The sequence below is a fragment of the Dermacentor andersoni genome, chromosome 9, assembly GCF_023375885.2.
Source record: "Dermacentor andersoni chromosome 9, qqDerAnde1_hic_scaffold, whole genome shotgun sequence".
Taxonomy (NCBI): domain Eukaryota; kingdom Metazoa; phylum Arthropoda; class Arachnida; order Ixodida; family Ixodidae; genus Dermacentor; species Dermacentor andersoni.
Window position 1 is genome coordinate 129,181,358 of NC_092822.1, and position 16,890 is coordinate 129,198,247.

Consider the following 16,890-nt stretch of genomic DNA (forward strand, 5'->3'; position numbering starts at 1 on the left):
CGCCTATACTAGGCACACATGCTAAGGAATCTGGGCACTGCCTTCTTGTCGATTCGCTGCGGGAACTTTGCGATGGCAGCTGTCTTCTGCGGGTCGGGTCGTACTCCAGATTCACCGATGACGTGGCCTAGGAATAGAAGCTCATCGTAAGAGAAGAGACACTTTTACGGCTTCAGAGTGAGCCTTGATGACTTGATGGCCTCTAATACTGTCGCAAGCCGCTTAAGGTGATCGTCGAAATTTCCGGCGAAGACGACGACGTCATCCAAGTAAACAAGACAAGTCTGCCACTTCAATCCTGCTAAAACTGTGTCCATCACGCGCTGGAACGTTGCAGGCGCCGAGCACAGTCCAAATGGCATAACGTTGAACTCATAGAGGCCGTCTGGTGTGATGAAGGCGGTCTTTTCGCAATCCCTTTCGTCGACTACTTTTTGCCAGTAGCCAGACTTGAGGTCCATCGATGAGAAGTATTTAGCGTTGCAGAGCCGATCCAATTTGTCGTCTCTCTGTGGGAGGGGGTATCGTGGTTTTGTTCAGTCGACGATAATCGACGCAGAAACATAGGGTTCCCTCCTTTTTCTTCACTAAAACAACTGGAGACGCCCACAGGCTTATCGACGGGTGGATGATGTCGTCGCGGAGCATGTCGTCGACTTGTTGCCTAATAGCGTCACGTTCTCGCGTCGAAACTCGGTAAGGGCTCTGGCGGAGTGGTCGAGCGCACTCTTCGATTATGATGCGATGCTTTGCGACTGGTGTTTGTCGAATCCTCGATGACGTCGAAAAGCAGTCTTTGTATCGTCGAAGCAGGCTTCTGAGCTGTTGCTGCTTAATCACGGGGAGACTTGGATTTATGTCGAAGTCTGGCTCGGAAACTACGGTCGTCGGGGTAGATGCGACAGAATCCGAAAGGACAAACGCATTGATGGTTTCCAGAATTTCTTCGATGTAGGCGATCGTCGTGCCCTTGTTGATGTGCTTGAAGTCCTGGCTGAAGTTTGTGAGCAACACTTTCGTGTTTCCTCCATGCAGTCGAGCGATCCTTCTTGCCACGCAAATTTCACGGTCGAGCAGTAGACGTTTGTCGCCTTCGATGACACCTTCTACGTCAGCGGGCGTTTCGGTGCCGGCCAAAATAACTGCTGGAGCGAGGGGGGATGCTCACTTGATCTTCGAGCACACTCAAGGCGTGGTGACTACAAGGGCTCTCCGGCGGTATCGCTTGATCTTCCGACAGCGGTATTGACTCCGACTTCAGGTCGATGATTGCGCCGTGTTGGTTCAGGAAGTCAATGCCGAGAATGACGTCTCGTGAACACTGTAGCAGGATAACGAAGGTGGCAGGGTATGTCCTGTCATGAATGGTAATTCTTGCCGTGCAGATTCCAGTCAGCGTGACGAGGTCCTCCAGCGGTCCGAATTAACGGGCCTTCCCATGCAGTGTTAACTTTCTTCAACTGGGCTGCGATGGGTCCACTCATGACGGAGTAATCGGCCCCTGTGTCGACCAAGGCGGCGACTGCTTGGCCGTCGAGAAGCACATCGAGGTCGGTTTTTTTTGTGTTGCGTTGCAGTTAGATCTTGGCGTCGGATCACGGCTGTGTCGCGTTGACCTGTGGATGGTATGGGACGTCGTCAGGTCGTCTTTCGTCGTCGTGTTCTTTGCTTCCACACTTCGCCGGGATGGCGGCGTGTCGTTATGTCGTCGAGGTAGTTTCTTCGGCGTCTTCGTCGGCGGCGGAGGATCTCCGTCAGTTCGACGAACAGCCACCGCACCTCCATCGGTTGCTGCTTTTAGTTTTCCGGATTGGGGCTCGCAGACCGGCCCCGGGCTGGGCCAGTGTATGGACGGCGCTGCGGCGACAGGTAGCGGCCTGGTGACGGCGAACGGGACGGCCGTCGAGGGCTCCATTGAGTAGCGGCGAGGTGGTCGGCGATGTCACGTGGGCGCTCCCCAAGCTGTGGACGCGGCGCGTTGACGGCGAACCCTCTCACTCCCAAGTCGCGGTATGGGCATCGGCGGTACACATGGCCGGCTTCTCCACAGTGATAGCAGAGCGGGCGGTGGTCGTGGGCTCGCCAAATGGCCGTCTTCCTCGCGTAGGTGCGCTGGGCGACGGGTGGGTGTGCTGGCGGCGGCGGACGACGGAATTGCGGCGTTACAGGGCCCTGGCGCGGTCGCGGAGGGGTGCCTTGACGGCGTGCGACGGCGGCGTAGGTTATCGCTTCCGGCTGGGGCTGCGGTGATTCTGGTCGCACCTCAGGAACTCCAAGTGATCTGTGCACCTCTTTTTTCATGATGTCGGCGATCGAGGCCAATTGAGGCTGAGACGAAGGCAAGACCGTGCGCAGTTCTTCGCGCACAATGGCCCTGATGGTCTCGCGCAGATCGTCCTTGGCCAGTGATTGAATTCCTGCGCAGTTGGTAGAATTTGTACAGTGGTTGAATTGCCGGTTCCGCATTTCGAGTGTCTTCTCGATGCTGGTGGCCTCGCGAAGGAACTCTTCTACGGTCTTCGGTGGGCTTCATATCATTGCGCCGAAAAGTTCTTCCTTCACACCACGCATGAGAAGGCGGACTTTCTTCTCCTCGGGCATATCTGGGTCGGCGTGGCGGAACAGACGGTTCATTTCTTCCGTGAAGATGGCAACGTTCACGTTAGGTAGCTGCACTTGGGCGTCCAGCATGGCTTCGGCCCTTTCCTTGCGCACGACGCTGGTAAAGGTGCGCATGAAGCCGCTACGGAAGAGATCCCATGTTGTCAAGGTCGACTCCCGTTTCTAAACCACGTTCTGGCGGTGTCTTCTAAGGTGAAGTATACATGCCGCAGTTTGTCGTCGGAGTCCCAGCTGTTAAAAGTCGCGATTCGTTCGTCGGTCTCCAGCCAGGATTCTGGGTCTTCAGTCGCTGGTGCATGGAAGGTCGGTGGGTCCCGAGGCTGTTGTAGGATAACGGGGGACGCTGGGGCAGCCATTGGTGTTGTTTTGGCCAGGATTTTCTTTGTCGACTCAGGTAGATGTCCGTGCTCTGGGGGCAGTCCTTGCAGTCTCGGCTAGCACGCTGGTCTTGGGCGATGTTGGTTTTAACGCGACAGCGTTAAGGAGCTCGTGTCGCAGAAAAGCCGGTGTCGTCGGCGTCGGTGTCCGCGGCGTTGGCTGTGAGCGATAAATCCTGGCAGGCACTTCATGAATAAAAAAGAAGTTGCAAAATGAGCTGGGTGGGAATCGAACCAGGGTCTCCAGAGTGCGAGACGGAGACGTTACCACTGAGCCACGAGTTTTTTTTTCTTTATTCACAAAATGACATACATACATAAAAACACGTTGGCCTACTTGGACCAACGTGACAAGCTAAAATTTCTTGAATTTCACTAATTCATCAAGAATACCCAACCATTCAGGCGGATCTGCCTGTACACGATATATCTCACGTATGAAAATAATGCTTTCAACAAAATTTTCTCGTGCTGAGCGCGTATTCACATCGGCGTGCGTTACCGCCATCCGTGTCTTCCAAAGACTATGGAGGCCCAGGAGCATTATCATGTCGTACGGAAAGCCCTGATGGCTGTCTACCGGCAGGAAACGTATACCCTGTGCTGTTATCGGCAGTTCCTTTTGAAGAGTTCTTTGCAAGACGTCCCAATAAAAAATTGCATCCCAGCACTCAATGAAAGCGTGCTCAATGGTCTCCGGCTTGTTACATAGCGCACAGTTTGTCGTCCATGGTACAAATATTCCTTTGTCGGCTATCCATGTTTTGACCGGAAGGGTAAATGTATGCAATTTAAATAAGAACGACTTTACGCTTGCTCTCACTGGCATCCTTTTAACTCTTTTTAAAACATCTTGTCCTGGGCCTCCATAGTATTTCATTCGGTACAATGGCACTGGCATCATCAACTAAATCCTTGTAAAGCTTCTTTCTTGTTACTGTGCTCAGGTACTGAAGGGAAAACCGAGCTTTTAATATTCGAAGGGAGTCGACTACCTCTCGCAAGTAGCCTTTAAGCCGATAGTGTACAGGCTGTGCACTAGACACAATAAATTCAGGCAAAACGCTTTTCAAACGGATCTGGATCATCGTACGCAAGAATGAATCACTTTGATCTCGCAAGAAGACAAAACGAGAAACAATCTGTCGTAAGAACAAATGCGACAATCCAAGACCACCATCTCGAACAGGACGAAACAAGTTGGTACGGCTGACCCTTTCCCAAGTTGAACCCCAGATAAAAACAGCAAATACTCTGTGTATTTTCTGTACATTGACACGGGTCATCGACAAAAATTGGAGGACATACCACACTTTGCCAATTAAAAACAAATTAGAAACAGTTGCCCTTGCAAACATTGACAAATCACGACCCTGCCATCCTCCGGTTTTTTCTTTTACGCGCGACGTCTCTTCCTCCCAGTAATGCGCGGCACTCTCGTAGTGCTCAAGCGGCACCCCCAAATATTGCAAAAGCGCCTCTAGTGAATGCGGTGTTGCCTTAGAAACGAGCCGTAGAAAGTTATACTGCGGTGTATATCGGTAATTATGAACATGTAACTTACAGAAGTCGCAGTTACACGAGTAGCGAAGTGCGTTTCCGCTACATTTCTTCAGCGCTTTCCGCACAAGCAAAGCCATCTTGCGGCAAACACAGAAGACCCCCTCCTCTCAATGTACGGCGCTGCCCCGACAGGTGGCGCGCCACGCGCGCATTGTGGTTGTACGGGGACAGGTGCGAGGCGCGTCGCGTCCCGGACTCCCTCTCCCCTGACGACGTTTGTTTAGATCACTATCTGTCTATCTCTCTGCCCGTGCCGATCCCGACGTTTGGCTGGCGTGCATCGTTTCCCCGGGGCTCCGAGACACCGAGTTCTTCGGTTCGTTCCGCTTGCTCAGGCGCACGTTTCGTTGCCACGCCGAAGGCTCCGTTGCTCGACGCTCACCGCGTCCGATGCGGGGCGCCTCGTAAGTGATCGCTGCGCCGTAGCCCATTGTCTTACACCCCTTGGCGGGTAGACGGGAACGCTGTCGCGTTCCACTCTTGAAGGCGAAGCTTAAGAGGAAGCTTTAGCTCGGGCCAAACTCCGACGCGGCCTATTCAAATACATGTAAAAACGCAAAAACGTTTTTATGAGATAACCCCTGGACCGATTTTGATCAAATTTGTTGCATTTGAAAGAGAAAGTTAAATTCTAGTGACTGTTGGAAGCGGAATTTCGATTTAGGGCTTGAATTTTCTTAAAACGATTTTCAAATATATGACCGTTTGAAAAAAATAGAAGCACGAAGTTTACAAATTCACACTATCTGTCTATCTCTCTGCCCGTGCCGATCCCGACGTTTGGCTGGCGTGCATCGTTTCCCCGGGGCTCCGAGACACCGAGTTCTTCGGTTCGTTCCGCTTGCTCAGGCGCACGTTTCGTTGCCACGCCGAACGCTCCGTTGCTCGACGCTCACCGCGTCCGATGCGGGGCGCCTCGTAAGTGATCGCTGCGCCGTAGCCCATTGTCTTACACCCCTTGGCGGGTAGACGGGAACGCTGTCGCGTTCCACTCTTGAAGGCGAAGCTTAAGAGGAAGCTTTAGCTCGGGCCAAACTCCGACGCGGCCTATTCAAATACATGTAAAAACGCAAAAACGTTTTTATGAGATAACCCCTGGACCGATTTTGATCAAATTTGTTGCATTTGAAAGAGAAAGTTAAATTCTAGTGACTGTTGGAAGCGGAATTTCGATTTAGGGCTTGAATTTTCTTAAAACGATTTTCAAATATATGACCGTTTGAAAAAAATAGAAGCACGAAGTTTACAAATTCATAGCTCTGCATCAAGAACTGATATCGCGGTTCTGTAAACGGCATCCATTAGATCATTCAAAGCGGACAAATGCAATATGTCATTTTACATCTTACGTGAATTTGTTACGTTGGTTACAACGGTTTTGCAAAAGTTGTATTTCCCTAGGATTAAATTTTTTTATATTCATGTGTAACATATCAATTTTGTCCGCTTTAGATGTACTTATAGATGCAATTCACAGAATTGTATTATCATTTTTAGTGGTTGAGTTACAGAGTTGTAAACTTGATAGTTTCGTTTTTTGAATATTTTCAATTTTTGCCAATATTTAATAAAAAATTGACGACCTACCTCAAAAATTCGAAACCGACAGTCACTAGATTTTAAGTTTTTCTTTTAAATGCAGCAAACCCCGTCAAATTTGGTGCAGTGGTTGCCGAGAAAAACGAATTCTCCTTTTACATGTATTTAGATAGGAGCACCCGAGCTAAAGCTTCCTCTTAAGCGTCCTCCAATTTTTTCTTACGTTTAGGCAGCCAGCACACTTCGAACAGCCACCTTGACAGCGGGTGTGTCAGCAGATTCCTATTGTACATATGCTCATAATAACCTTCACTAAACTTGAACTGGATAATAAACTTGAAGGCAAATGGGACATTGATGCATTGCTTTTTTGAACATGTAGTGTACACGTACAATGTATGCTATACTTTGCAGTGCTACAGAGCGTATTTTGAAGCTTCCCTCTATATTTTGTCCTTGGGCTTCGGGCTTGGATGGCCGTTTTGCGGGGGCGTTCGGTACATGAACGCACTAGCACCTCCACGAGATGTCACGTGGTGGTGACGTTGAAGAACACAGTGGCTATACTGTGAACGACAAAACTAACTTTTATTGGGCGAACCTGTGCCCACAAAACAGGCTACACTTGTAGCACAACGATAGCGGCGAACACGGTCGGCGATCGTTGAAAATCTGAGCAGCGGGTCAAGCGCGTTGGCTTTTCTGCGCCTGTGTCGTGTGGTTCTTTCTCTGTCTTGTCCTCTTTAGCGCAGTTTTTCTTTGTTCTCATAATTTATACAGCAGTCGTCGAATGTTCCAGACTAAACGTTGGGACCCGCGTGCCTTCCACAAAGATCTACACGATTCGCGTCAGGCGATGAAATCAGATAAAACAAGGTTCGGCGACAACAGACAGCGGATAGAAGCATCGATAACTTTCCAGAAACTTCGGATACATGTAGGCGCGTCCCGCGCTGTGCGATATTTGTTAGGCGGCGAAACGTGGTCGCCCGGTAAAGATAAGTACACGTGTCAATACACACTCTACGCAATTGCATACTCGAACGAACCTCTTCCTTTAAATATCTGGGCGTTATTCTTACACCTGATTTAAGCTGGGCCATGCATGTTGAGCATATTACTAACAAGGCAATAAAGAAACTTGGCTTTTTTAAGCGCGGTCTGTACCTTGCAAACAATGACACAAGACTTCGTGCATGCATCTCCCTTATCAGAATAACCCTCGATTACGCCTCAATTATTTGGAACCCTCACACAGCTAACCTTCCTGATTGCATCGAGTCAATTCAAAATAAGGCTGCCCGCTTTATTTTGCGCTCCTGCTCTCCATATCAGTGTGTCGGCGTTAAAGCAGACCCTTAATCTTTCGGATCATGATATACAACGGAAATATTTCCGTCGTGTGTCATCATTTTTTTCACACTCTTACTATTGCGGTTCATCTTTTTCATCTGCTCCCATCTTACCCGCCCATTATCTGTCCACCCGCAATGACCATGTATGCAAAGTGTCTCCAATATTTGCTTGGACAAAAAATTCCAAAATTCCCCCATGGAGACATCAGTGAATGAATGGAACGCCCTACCCCAAGATATTGTAACAATCACTGACCCGTCTGCCTTCCAATTAGCCCTGCGCACATCTTTTAAATGTATAAAATGTATATGTTCAGCTGCCACTTCTTGACTGGCCTGTGTTATATATATGTATAAATTTTTAAATGTACATTTTTCCCACACCCACCTGCCACTTGTGCCTTGTTGAAAAGTGCCATGTACAGCAAATGTGAATTGTACCATGTACTCTCACCCCAATTTCTCTTCGTTTTTTAATTCTCTTTTTTCTTTTTTACAAAGTGTTTCTTTTACCGAAATCTGTGCTTGATTGCTGCCTTCAGTTATTTTTATTACGTTGAAATATCACGTGTGAATTGTATGCCCCCCTGTGTAATGCCTCTCAGGGCCTTTAGGGTTTTGAAAATAAATAAATAAATATGCTTCAATGATGAGCCTGGTGATCTCGTTAAGGCTTTTTCCTAGGATGACTGTATATGTAAAGAGAGGCCGGCAGGGGCACTTTTCAGTTCTGTATAAGAAAACCATCGACGTGCTCTTTGTTCAGATTGCTATTATGCTCTCTCAGCCTTTAATTAAGGAATCGTCCGGTCTGACCGATGTGGCAACTCTGCAGGTTGTAGGTATCTGGTAGACAACACCTGTTATAGACCCTATGAGCTTAATCCGGTGATTCTTTTCGTAGGTCGTTTTCTTCGTACCGACTGGTATGGTCTTTCTACATTGACTGCTTAATTTGGTAGGCACAGAAAACGTCTCAGGAATGTTATTGCGTTGTGACATTTTGTTAAGTCGATGCGACAATCCATGCATGTACGGTATGACTGCTACCCTATTCTCTGTATTGGGGCACACTGGCGAGGTCAGTTTCGACTGAAGTTGCTTCAGCAATCCCTCAGTTAACGCTACGATAATGTGGCTAGGGTATTCTGAGTCACGAAGGCGTTTCACTTGTTGTGTGAAGCTTACATTGATTAGATGCTGGCACGATTACTTTACAGCATTGATCTAGAGGAAGCTTGAGCTGGGGCCCAACTCCGACGTGACCTATTTATATACATGCAAAACACAAAAACGTTTTTCTGAGATAACCCCTGGACCGAGTTTAACGACATTTGTTACATGTCAGTAAGAAAGTTAAATTCTAGTGACTGTTGGAAGCGGAATGTCTATTTAGGGCCTGAATTCTGTTGAAAAGATGTTCAAAAATGTTAAAGTTCGCAAGAATTAGCAGCATAATGTTTACAAATTATTATATCTCCATCAGGAACAGATATCGCGGTTCTGTAAACGGCATCCATTAGATCCTTCAAAGCGGAAAAATTAAATATCACAATTTATATATTAAGTGAACGTGTTATGTTGTGTACAAGGATTCTGTAAAAGCTGTATTTACATAATATTAAGTTTTTTGGGATTCATGTATAACATTTCTATTTTGCCACTCTAGATGTGCTATGAGATGCAATTACCAGAATTGTGCTATAATTTTTCATTGCTCAGTTACGGAGTTGTAAACTTGATAGTTGCGTTTTCTGAAAATTTTGCGATTTTCGCGAATTTTTAATAAAAACACATGTTATAATTTCCTGCTCGTCCTTAATTGTAAGTACCAGTATCTTGAGCAGGAATGTGACCAGGGGTTTCCCTAGGAATCGAATCAAGAGAGGGTGTGTCAATGGCTGTGGGGGGAGGCTAGGTAAACTATACAAACTGTTTCTTCTTTAGTCAATTAGTTAAAAAATAGACGTCTTTTACCCAAGTACTCATCCCCGTGACGTACGTTTCCCTTTTTCTCTATATACACCTGGGAGGCGGTGCTTTCTATTTAATCTGAAAAACACTTATTTTTTAGAAATTTAGTTTTTACTGAGAAAGGTCAGTATTCACTTTTTAAATGTCTTACCATTTTTCAGTTTATAAGGACATTTTAAAACTTATTGCCAGCGCCAATGACGATATTTAAGCTTTTGAAACAATGTTTAGGGAGTACACGAGTTATGCGGCACTTATAAAGAGGGCGCAGGGAAGAAGATCACTGCAGGAAAATATTTTAGCGATAAAACTGCGGCCGCCTACTCAGAAAAGTTAAGATGCGCCCATGTAAACCAAGCGTAAACACAGCTAAACATCAAAGACCGGAAGTTTTCTGGGGCGTCTTCTGGTGGCTGAAGCCTGTGGCGCCACCGGTAGGGATTTTTTCTTAGAAGAGTATATTGGAAGCACCAAGGCTGCACGCTGTTTTTTTTTATTTCTTTATAAAATTTGCTTTAGGTTCTATCACTTGTTTTAAGTATTGATTATTTATTTATTTAACAATACTGTAGGCCTTTGCACAGGCCGAAACAGGAAGTGGATTGTAAAACTACCCATGAGCATGGGAAAAGCAGGACAAAGATACAGAAAATAATATAAAACTACCATAAAACACTGGCATTCAACACAAGACACTTTCTTTGTTTCTCATGAATCAAGGAATAACAAAAGGTGCTCAAAAGAATTGCAATATTAGTCGTATAACATTATTGTAGTTATCGTGGTCCTATAAAACACCACTATTCAGCACATTGCACCATTTACATTTGAAATCATAAGGCAGTATACAATCACACGTGCACTAGTGTCCATCCAAGCATTCAACAAACTCATTATCATTAAACTACGCGCTCAAATACTTTCATGAGCAACGAAAATATGGCTCCAATTTCGCGACAAATCCATCTACATAAATCTGATTCTACAATTTCCTTTGGCAACGAATTCCAGATTTCAATTGCCCACGGGAAATATGAATATCTAAACGTGTCACACTGTGTCCGATACTGCCTGATGTGTTTATTATGACAGGTTATATTGGAGCGTCGGTGTGGTGGCTGCACGTAATCTCGCTTATTTATATTCATATTGTCATTACATAGCAGAAAAAGAAACTTCATGACAGCCACACGACGCCGACAAACAAGGGTAGGCAGTGCTGCTTGGTTTCTAAGAGCACTTACGCTTTCGTGTCGAAAATAAATCGCAACCCTTTATTTTGAATACCTTTTAATTTCTGGTACGGGTTCCACACTATGCTACCATACTGAAGAATTGGCCGTACTAAAGTTTTATGTGCTGTTAGTTTCACAAAGGATTGTGCTGCAGTTAATTTTCATAACAATCAACCGGTTGTTCGGAAGGCCTTCGTACATGTAATATGGATATGCGTATTCCATTTTAACGTACTTGTAAAGCTTATGCCTAAATATTTTACTGTGTCAGTTTGTATTAAATCGTTACCCATTAATGTGTAATTGAACTTCAAGATCGCCTTTCTATGAGTTATGGTCATACATTGTTTTCTTAAGATTAATCTCCATTCCACACATGTCACACCAGCGGGCTATATTGCTTAGTGTAGCATTTAGTCTAAGCTGGTCATGCATGCTTTGCACGCATAAATAAATTGCCAAGACATCGGCGAAGAGCCGCAATTTTACTCCATTGTCTGCGCAACCAGCGATGTCATTAACGTATATGGGAAACAATAATGTTACGGACCCCTGTGGTACTGCTGAAAAAACTCCGAATTGGTCCGAGTCATAATTATTTATGGTAACATCCTGAGTTCGGTTTGACAAATAGGCAGCTGTCTATTCTGCTATATTGTGTTCAATTCCGATAAACTTTATTTTCTCGATTAGTTTACAGTGCACGACGCGATCATAAGCCTTCGAAAAATCAATAAAAATAGCATCAGCTTGGAATTTGGAAGTAATAATTGATGCGAAGTCATGTGTTATCTCTAATAATTGCGGTATAGTAGACAAGCCTTTTCTAAAACCGTGTTGCATAGGATATAATACGTTATTTTCTTCTAAGTATGTCATGATGGCTTTACTTACTATGTGTTCCATTAATTTGCAGCAACAACTTGTTGGTGATATTGGTCTATATGTTTCCACGCGTAATTTATTGCCTTCTTTATGAATGGGGATTACTTTGGCGCATAGCCAATCCTTGGGAAGAGAGGCTGTACTCAGCGATTCCGAAAATATAATCTGCAAGAAGGGACACAGTTGCTGCGCGTATCGTTTCAAAAATACATTTGATATATTAACGGGCCCGACGCCTTCTTGGTGTCTATTTGCAGAAGCAAGTTTAAAATGCCCGACTCTGTTATCACAACTCCACCCATCCGGGTGTCAGCGGCTGCCACGGGCGCACTCGAGGTTGGCCAGTGCGTGAAGACGGATTGGAAATAGGTGTTAAATGTATTTGCTTCAACGCGCATGTCCTCCATGGCCAAACCTGCCACTTCTATTTTACTGCTCGCGCCTTCTGGCTTCGAGAAATAGCGCCAAAGCTTTTGCGGTTGATTCCTTATGAAATTTGTTAACTTATTTGAAATCAAATCCTCTTTTCCAGCTTTTATTTCAAATTTCAATTTGCATATGAGCTCTCCTATTCCCGCAGTATTTATCCCTTTTTTTCGACGTCTCTTTAGTTTTCATTTTAGGTGAAGGCTCCGCGGGATCCACGGTGTTTTGCGCTCAGCTCTTTTGAATTTTGTAGGTATGGAATTATTTTCCCAATGCATTATAGCCTCTTTTAGTTTTATCCAAAGGTCATTAACGCCTCCGCAGGATTGAGCGGAGAAATATCCAAGGTTTGTTCTAAGTAGTTAATAACACTCTCATCATTAGCTTGACTATAATCCTTGAAAGCTCTTAAAGATGGTTTGGCTTTACATCCAGCGCTCATACTCGAAGTAAAAAATGTTAGAACCAGCATCTTATGATCTGAAATCTCATCTACAACGCGTATATTTGGTGTTGTCGACTACGATACTAAAGCAAGATCAAGTACTGAACAGGCATTTCCTTGGGCACGCGTAGGTTCTTTAACAATCTGTGATAAAGAAAAACTAAACATTATATCAAAGTGGCGCTCTTAGTTTTTTGCACCTCTGTGGCCGATAGTTACGTTATCCCAGACTATCGCAGCTAGATTAAAATCCCCAGTTAATAACAGCTTTGCACGGTTATTCATTTGGCTGTGTAGGTAATCATGCACTTTCAAAAGGTATTCCCCAGGCGCTCCAGGGTGTCTGTAAATAGCACCTATTAACAACGACGTATTATCAAACTGAATTGTGCACCAAGCCCTTTCATGGTTAGCTTTTCCAGGCTCTTCTTGAAATGTTAAACTGCTTTTTATCATAATAGCTACGCCACCTCCGTGGCCATCACGATCTGTGCGTATCAATGAATAAGAGGCAGGCGCAATTTCAGTATCATGTATATGGGCATGTAGCCATGTTTCCTTAATTATTACAATATCTGCACAATACAGTACGATTACCTCTTCTAATTTATCTATTTTAATGATATTTCGAGCATTAGCATTGTTTGTATTTAAAAACATTCTTCATTTATAGTTTTGTGCCTCAAACCACAGTCCTTCCTTTTCCTCTTCACCTGACGCCCACTGCAGCTAAGGCTTCCTATGAGGCTTCATAATTTAAGAGAAATTTGGTGCTTGGTTGGAAGTGAAGCCCCTTAGCTTAAAGTAGACAGGTGCCTATTTTCTCTTTCTGTCTCGCTTTAGACGCTAACGTGATATTTCACTCCTACTTTTATAGACGCTTGACCAAACTGCTCAGACGTTTTATACACGAATTGACACGAGTAAAATTTAGAGCTTCAAGAGGGGGGGGGGGGGGGGAGTGTCAAGATAAACTAGGGGGGTCTACACACCCGCTAGGGGATAGGTAGGGAAATCACTGAATGTGACGGTGTACTATGCGTTGGACGTAGTAGTTCTGTGGAAACCCGCAAGGTGGAGAGAAGTAATAAAGGGAAAATCAGACATCCACCCGTTTGTAGCTACTGCTACAAAGGAAACCCATACGGGTTCCTCGAAAGAAAAGCTTCACAGTTGAAGCAATATTCGTCCGCGTCCGGGACTCGAACCCGGGACCACCACCTTACCGGGGCAGCCGCTCTACCATCTGAACTAACCAGGCGGCTAGCAGATGGCAGGGCGGCAAATTTGTCGACAGCACAAAGCAAGAGATGGTTTGGCCTTACACCCAGCGCTCATACTCAGAGTAAAAAAAATTTTAGAACCATGCGTACTGTGCGTTGTACGAGGGTGTCTTAGGCCGCTCGAGATTACGTTTGAGTTACCTAGTGACGGTGCTATATGGTTCTTAGACCTACAGATTCGTGTAAATGACCATCAAACTTGCTGGTGTTGTCATCCGTGCGCTAACAAACTAATTTTATCATTTCGTTCTTCGCATTCTATGCTTGTCAAGAGAGGCGTCGTAAAGATGTGCTCGGGTGCTCCTATATAAATGCATGTAAAAGGAGAATTCGTTTTTCTCGGCAAACACTGCACGAAACTTGATGACGTTTGTTTCATTTAAAAGAAAAAACGTAGAATCTAGTCGTTGTTGGTTTCAAATTTTCGACTGAGGTAGTAACTTTTATTGAAAATTGGCGAAAATCGCAAATTTTTAGGAAACGAAACTATGAAGTTTACAACTCCGTATCTCAGAAATGACAAACGATATCACAGTTTTAATAATTCTTAGTACATCTAAAGCAGACAAAACTGATATGTTATACATAACTCTCACAAAATTTAGTAATATGGAAATACAGCTCTTGCAGAACCCTTGTACACTAACAAATTCACGTAATATATAAATTTGTATATCGAATTTGTGTGCTTTGAATGATCTAGTGGCTACCGTTTACAGAACCACGATATCTGTTCCTGGTTGAGATATAGTAATTTGTAAACTACATGCTTCTATTATTGCAAACTTTAAAATGTTAGAAAATTCCTTCAACGAAATTTAGGCCCTAAATAGACATACCACTTTCAACAGTCACTAGAATTTAAAAATTTAACTTTCTCCCTTACATGTAACAAATTTCATTAAATTCGGTCCAGGGGTTATCTCAGAAAAACGTTTTTGCGTTTTACATGTATTTAAATAGGCCGCGTCGGAGTTGCACCCGAGCTCAAGCTTCCTCTTGAACAATGCTCTAAAGAAATCGTGCCAGCATCTAATCAATGTAAGCTTCACACAACAAGTGAAACACCTTCGTGACTCTGAATACCCTAGCCACATCTTCGCATCGGTAGCTGAAAGATTACTGAAGCAACTTCAGTAGAAACTATCCTAGCCAGTGTGCCCAAATCAAGAGAAGAATAGGGTAGCAGTCATACCGTACAAGCATGGATTGTCGCATCAAGAAAATAGCACAACGCAATAACGTTCCTGTGGCGTCTTCAGCGCCTAACAAAATGAGCAGTCTATGTAGAAAGACCACACCAGTAGGTATGAAGAAGACGATCTGCGAAAAGGATCACTGGATTAAGTTTGTAGGGTGTATGACAGGTGTCGTCAACCAGATACATACTACTTGCGGATCTTGCTACATCGGTAAGACCGGGAGATTCCGTAATGATAGGCTAAGGGAGCATAATAACAATCTAAACAAAGAGCACGTCGATGGTTTTCTTACACAGCACTGCAAAAGATGCCCCTCCCAGACTCTCTTTAAAGACACTGTCATCCTACGAAAGCCTTAACGAGATGACCAGACTCATCACTGAAGCATATCACATCGCCACCTTCAATGGGTCTTGTATCAGCAAACCATCCCTATTGCAAAAACCGGTGTCTTCAACTGCCTTCCAGTGTGAAACCAGCACGTTTTTTGAGAATAGATCGCACTGGGGGCGCTGGCGCTTGCTGGGACTCGCTTGGACACTAGTCAGAAGGCTGGATAAGAGCTGGGTCACACTGGACGAGACGCTGGTTGGTTCCACTGCCATGACGCTGGGGTGCACTGGTTTGTGCGGTACAGGCGCTGCTTTTCGCTGCAGTTCGCTGGTTCGCACTTGAAACTGCGCTGGTTGTGTTTGTGCCGCGCTGGTTCCTGTACGCAAGGACCAGCGCTGCTGAATATTAAACGCTTTATACAATTTTATCGCTTGATACTGGTGTCTTGTCGTAAATAACGCTATATCTTGGGGTCATAAAACTCTATTTCGTGTCGCAGCTTGGAATAAAGGTGCGTGAGTTCCCCTGTTTATTCATGCAGTGAAGATCACTGAAGATCACTCTCGTTTTTTGAGTTTTCCCTTTTTACTGGGTGGATAGCTAAATTCTTGAACGAAACCACGAAAACGCAGAGGACGCTGTGTTGTTTAGTATTTCGCACGTAACATATGACTGGCAATTGTTGCCATTGTCGCACTGTTGTGGAGTGAACATACAATCCAGAAGTCACTCAGACGCGCTAAAACGGACCCCGAATTCTAAGCCTATCGCTTATTGATATTATCTACACGACCTGCATTGAGGCAGTATTAGAACTGTGTAGGATGGTGCACTCTGCAATGTCCGAGGAAGACAAAGTCTGGCACATTCTAAAAGGAATTGCCGAAGATGTTTACAGTTTCCTCATCGCAAAAGACCAAGGCTTCCGTTGCCGACATCATTCAGCACTGTCGAACTTTCGAGCAACTGAAGACGAGGAGCATTACGGCGAATTTTGGCAGACTAGCCAGTGTGACGACAGTTGCAAGCGTAGATAGCATCCAGCCCCTCGATCTTGCATCAATGATCCGACAAATAGTTCGGAAGGAGCCCAGCGCGCACGCGCAAGTGACACACCCCGGCACTCATAGCTTCCGCCTACCACCAGATTTCGAACCAAACGTGGCATCCTTCTCCCCGTATCCTGCGGCAAGGGGCACTGAGGATTAGAACTCGCGCCCCGACAGCAGCCACGTCTCTACGACAGAGGCCCTACTTATGACACCCAGCCACAAATAAAACATCCATGTTTTTCCCCCCTAGGCCCGGTGACTTCTGTCAGGCCGCGACAAGAACTGCACCAACCCTACTACAATGACGGGACTTATGACCATTATAACTGATTTCAGCGAGCAGCAGAGGCACGTTATGCACATGACCACGAACTTTCTCGCCGCCCGCAGCAGCCTAGCAATCGTTTCGAGGAAAATGCTGTGAACCGCGACCCTCCCGTGTGCTACAACTGTGGTTCTACAGGCCAAATATTGTCGCCAAGGCCGTCAATCATGAAGGACACCACCGATATTCTCGTCCCCCGGAATCCGTACTTCATATGACTTGCGGACGACCGATTTGCTTTCAATGGACCGCTTCTCGCACGAGACCAGACGAA

General features: G+C 45.3%; 1 protein-coding gene across 1 annotated transcript in view; it reads right to left on the bottom strand.

Moving 5' to 3' along the window:
* Positions 1–16,890, bottom strand: part of LOC126529702 (ATP-binding cassette sub-family C member 2-like) — an 89,022-nt gene that overhangs the window by 12,198 nt on the left and 59,934 nt on the right. The gene's annotated exons all lie outside the window — the stretch shown is intronic.